The following is a 6045-nucleotide window of genomic DNA, read 5'->3' as shown; positions in this document are numbered from 1 at the left end:
AGTGTGCTGTAAGTATGTTGGGGATGTGTGTTGGAGAAGCTTCCTGGTGAAATAATGTGCTGTGTATGTAGGGGAGGGGGGGGGGCAGTGTACTGCAAGTATGGTGAAGGGACTTACTATTGCAAGCAGAGTACTGTATGTATGATGTATGTGAGTGATGACAGTGAAGATGTGTGTGTGGGCGGGAGGGGAGTGGAGCAGTGACTGTGTGTGTGTGTGTGTATGTAGGGGGGCGGGGGGCAGTGTGCAGCAAGTATGTAGAGGAGGCTTACTGTAGCAAGCAGGCTTACTGTAGCAAGCAGTGTGCTGTATGTATGTGAGGTGATGACAGTGATGATGTAAGTGTGTGTGTTTTCTGTGTGTATGTTTTCTGTGTGTGTGTTGGGGATGGGGGTGGGGGGGGGCAGAAAGGCTAGGCAATCAAGGACATGGGTAGATAGATGGAGGAGAAATCAAAAATAATAAATAAAAAGTTCTATGGAGATGTGCAAAAGTTGGAGAAAGTCAGATATTTGTGTGTGTGTGTGTGTGTGTGTGTTTTGACGTGTGATGAAATAAGAAAATAAATAAAAGGTCTGTAGCGTAGGGAGAGGGATGTAAAAGTGCTAAAAGGCATGTAGGTGTGTGTGTGTGTGTGTGTGGGGGCGGGGGGGGTCATGGGTGCTGAGGAGTGAATGAGTGCAAAGTCAGTATAGTGTGAGTTCAGGGTTGGGAAATGTTTGAGAGTGCTGAGTAGTGAATGTGTGAAAAGTCAGTATAGTGTGAGTTCAGAGTTTGGATGGCCTGGGGATAAAAACTTCTCTTGAGTCTCTCAGTCCTGGCTTTGTGACTACATAGGCGTCTTCTTGATTTCAGCAGTAGGAATAATCCATTGTTAGGATGAGAAGAGTCCTTCAGAATCTTTTGGGCTCTTAGGAGTACTCTTCTGGAATAGATATCTTGTAGAGCAGGGAGTTGAGTTCTTATAGTACGTTCAGCTTAGCGCACTACTCTCTGCAGAGTACTACAATTTCTAACTGTGGAGTTCCCATACCAGGTGATGATGCTACCAGTTAGAACACTCTCAACCGCTGAAGTGTAGAAGGCCTTCATGATGGATGTAGAAACTTTGAATTTCCTTAGCTGACGAAGGAAGTAGAGTCGTTGTCTGGACTTCTTCAAAACATATTGAGTGTTAACAGTCCATGTTAAGTCTTTAGTAATGTGGACACCAAGGTATTTAAAACTTGTGACTCTCTCTACAGGTTGCCCACTGATCATTAGTGGGGTGTAACTGTAGTTCTGCTGCTGCCTTCTGTAATCCACTACCATTTCCTTGGTTTTATTGACATTCAGTGTCAAGCTGTTAGATTGACACCACTGTGCCACCTAATCAACCTGATCCAAGTAGAGCTGTTCATTGTTGTTACTAATCAGGCCCAAGATCACTGTGTCATCTGCAAACTTGATGATGGAGGTATGACTACTGTTGGCTTTGCAGTCATGTGTGTAGATGTTGTACAGCAGTGGACTCAAAACACAGCCTTGGGGAGCACCAGTGCTGATGGTTAATGTGTCAGATGTCAGACCCCCCACTCTAACCACTTGTGAATGGTTGGTGAGAAAGTCAAATATCCAGTGACACAGGGTGGTGTACAGTCCTAAGGCCTCCATCTTTGTGACCAAGGTCTAGCTGAACTAAAGTCAATGAACAGAATCCTCACATAATTCCCATTCCCCTCCTCCAGGTGAGTTAAGGTGGTGTGCATGAGGTTTGAGATGGCATCCTCTGTAGATCTGTTGGCTCTGTAAGCAAATTTGAGGGGGTCGAAGGAGGCAGGGAGGGATGAGCAGATAATGTTTATTATATCATATCAGAACTCAACACAGCAACTTATCACAGGACATCATTAAATGTTCACCTACATAACTGGGTCAGTCCTGGAAATAAGTTAAAGGAACCGTATGTAAGAAATGTATTTCAATTAATCATAAAATGACCCTGATATGTCACTAGACATTAAGTAATCATGTTCATTTCAAATACTTATATCACTGACAACAGTAGTCTGGCCAGGATATTGTCATTTAAAAAGTGAAGTTGCAGCCCTTAACTGATGTTGATGTTGTGTTTTGTCATGTCATGTGTTTTGCCCTGATGCGCCACCCTCCACCTATCTACTAATCACAAAGTCAGTAGTGTTTCGGCATCTGGGTTGGCAACCTCGAGTCAGGGGGGAGGGGGAGGGGATACATCGCTCTACTGTAATTTGAAAGTGATTGCAGTACCAGTTTTGGCCACAATCTTACATATGGGTCCTTTAATGGTGATAACCATTTTTGGAGCAAATCATAAAATTTGCAATGCTGCCACGGTACATTTTTAAAAAAGCAATAATGCTGAAAACAGGTTCTTAATTGAAAACTAGTGGTCTATTACTAGAGTAGTGAAATGCAGGCATAGAAGTGCATTGTATTTTAATCCACCATGTAAGTATAATGAACCTACTTGTGCCACTTCATGCCTACTTTAGATTTCCACATCAAGTCAATATGCTGGTTTTATTATGACCGCCGCGCTCATAGGTTTAGTCAGAGTTTTTTTTTCTTCCACACGAACACGCACACACATACACATACACATAAAAACACACACACATGCAGGCAAGCAGGCACACACACACAGAAATAAAAAACACACACATAAACACACTCACGCACATAAACACATACCCCCACATACACACTCACAAGCGAACACAAACACACACACAGAGAAGCACACATGTACACAAAAACGAACACACACTATGCACACACCCATTTACACACAAAAGTTAAAGACTAGGGGATGGAGTAGGACAGGGAGACAAATTGACAAGTGTGATTTTTTTTTTTTTGCGGCGAGAATGTGCAGGACTGAGCAGCTTACTTTTTAAACTATTCTTTGACTATTTCCCTTTAATGCCTTATTTAGCCTAGCAATTCCTGTTTGCTTTTGTTTATGCAAAGCACATTGAATGACCTCCGTGTATGAAATGCGCTATATAAATAAACTGGACTTGACTTCACTTGACAATGAAGGCCCAAAAACAGGAACCTGTTTAAAGTTATTGACCAGTGACAATAGAAAAACTGCAATGTCATTGACTCACAGCACACCACTCATGCTATGCTACTGTATTAGCTGTCATGAGATAAACCTTTTAGTTCCCTTCATGACCCGTCATTTTTGCCCTGACAGGTTGAGTTGTATCCTACACTTGCCAGTCTGTTGCAATACCTTCCCATTGATTGTTGTGCCACCCCTGTTCATCTCTCTATAGATCCTAAAGATGGTTGGATTGGTTACAATTCAAAGGAGATTGCTCATCATGACTGATCTTCTCTGTGTCTGTCTGTCTGATTTGCCAAAGTTTGCCAAAGTTATTGACAAGCTGTCATGGTCTGTATCATGGAAAACATATAGCTTATTTTCCCAGTTCAGCTTAAATTTGTACTCTCCATCGCTCTGACCTTTACTTGCAAAAACATAAAATCTCATTGCCCTGGACAGACTGAAAGATAACATACCATTGCTGGTGTTTTGACTTTATTAACTGATTAGAGCTCATCTCAGGTCGCCATTTCTGTGTCATAAATTCTATATTAAAATATTTTGAGATTCTGGGTTTTTGATCTCCATGAGCCGTAAACTTTAATATATCAAGATTAGAATAATATTAGAAAGATCAAAACAAACAAAAAAGCTTGAAATATTTCACTAAATGTGTAATGAATCAAGATTATATGAAAGTTTCACTTCTTGAAATAAATTACAGGAAAAAAATTACTTTTCATGATATTCTAATTTTGAGATGCACCTGTAAATTCCCTCTCAGAGCTTCCTGACCTGACTGCACACTGAATCAAATATGTCTCAAAGACTTTAAGGGTCTCACTAAAACCAACCTCTCTTATGGTTTAGTGATCGTGGATGAGTGATTTTACATATAGCAAGCCAACCTCAACAATAACATTATTGGTGAGAAATCAGAGCCACCATGTGGAGACAGTTCATTCACATTTGATTTCTATCGATAATAATAACATCATCACAGCAAAACACAGGGGCCTAGCATCCAGTTTTATTGCTGCTTTCTGGAAATCAGTCATAAAAAAACCCACTACATTTGTTGTGAAATTGTTGAAAAATGTACATTATGTAAGAGATTACATTTTCCTCCAACATATTACTTTTTTCAGGTATCTTTATCTGCATTCCACTTTAATAGCCTATGTTCAATCATTGTATATTAGGCTATCTCTCCACATTTAATTTTCCCAATTGTGTAGCTTATTTAATAGTTTTATGAGAATACAAAACACCTCAATTATGCATATGCTTAAACAAAAAAAGCCTGTAGGAGAAAATCGGCAACTGGCTTTTTAAATTAACCCTTAGAACCCTAAGCTGTTTTTAGGGCATTTTCACTACCTTTATTCATAAGGATTTATTCTGGTCATTGTAAGTGCCACACACATATATTATATATTGTTTTTTTCAGGAGAGTCTAGGCTATTCAGATCTGCCATCATTTCATGTATTAATACTAGAAAAAAATCTTATATTTCGACATGTATCTCACCACAGCAAGCTCACAGCTCTACATGCATTTCATGTGTGTGTAGGGCAGACTGTCCTGAATCGGGCAATATAATTGCCATGTTGGAGGGATACTCTGGGGCTAAGCAATTTACAGAAATATTTGCTGTGTGATTTATGGAAATAAATGCCATTTTTTATTTAGTGATGAAAAATGACCTTTCTGCGCTCCATATCTGTGACACGAACTGATCTGACCTGACTTGACCCGAGGTTGCGTGTTAGCCTGCATGCCTGTGTGTATGCAGTCATAATAATTCTCAACTCTTTACTGCATTGCCATGAACAAAGTAAAGGCAAAAAAGGTGTTTATTTGTTGAACAAATTGGGATGCAATGTGAGCCTTGAATTGGATGCCATGCAGGAATTTGCTAGGATCTCAAAACCGGAATATGAACATGCTTTGCCATAGAGAAACACATGATAGCATTGGATTATAAACATGCTTTGCTACAAGAACAGACAAAAACGTGGGGTAAGTCCAGCTATATGAAGTTATTATTTTGCTGTCACTTCGTCTGTTTTATAACCCAGAAGGATGTACTTGGTATCAAATGATAGCTCCGAGTCTCCTCTTTCATTTGACATGCGTGGCATATCTATGCGATCACGGGTCCGCGAGTAATTCAAACGAGAGTAATGAGTGTGCAGCGTTGGTTTGTGTACATGACGGTATTATTTTGCAGTCACTTCGTCTGGTTTTATAAGCCAGAAGGATCGATAAACATGGTACCAATGGATAGCCCTGTGCCCCCTCTTTCATCTGATATGCTTGCCATATCGATGCGATCACGGGTTCGCGAGTAATTCAAACTAGAGTAATGTGTGTGCAGGTGAACGCAGAGAAGTATAGACTGTAAATATGATGCAATTTGATTTAATTTCATGATTTTTTTAAATTTTATACTTGATCGTACAGACAAGTGTTTAGTCTCGTTGGAAAGCCCCACTTCTGCTCTGTCGTGCAATAAAGGTTTCATCTCGCTGCGATGAACCGTTCCGGAGCAATGTAACAGAGAAGAAAGGGTGTGTTTTTTGACGCACTTTGCGTCAATCGGGTTCTAAGGGTTAAAGGCATATCCCTTTTATGCCTATATCCCACAAGACTTTTCAGGACTTTCTGTAGAAAACTCATTTACACTAACAAAATGCACTCATGCATCAAATTGATCACCCCAGAAATACGTAATTTTTTTGAAGGATAAATATTTGCCTTTTTATTTTACTTAATTTTAGAATAATTAGTGTGTTACCGGATGGGTACATCAACAAACTTAGTACAAGTTAAAAATCACGATGGTACCATGATAGATTCAACATTAGGCCATAAAGACAAAAAAACATAGCCTGACGAGCCAGATTTCATGAAACATATGTAGGCTACATAAACATGTATAGGGAAACGTCATTTGACGTTTACG

Source organism: Alosa pseudoharengus, unplaced genomic scaffold, assembly GCF_046254945.1.
Source record: "Alosa pseudoharengus isolate Yale_2024_CS ecotype anadromous, Long Island Sound unplaced genomic scaffold, YU_APseudo_1.1 YU_APseudo_1.1_scf_14, whole genome shotgun sequence".
NCBI classification, from domain to species: domain Eukaryota; kingdom Metazoa; phylum Chordata; class Actinopteri; order Clupeiformes; family Clupeidae; genus Alosa; species Alosa pseudoharengus.
Note: the sequence above shows the minus strand (reverse complement) of the source record.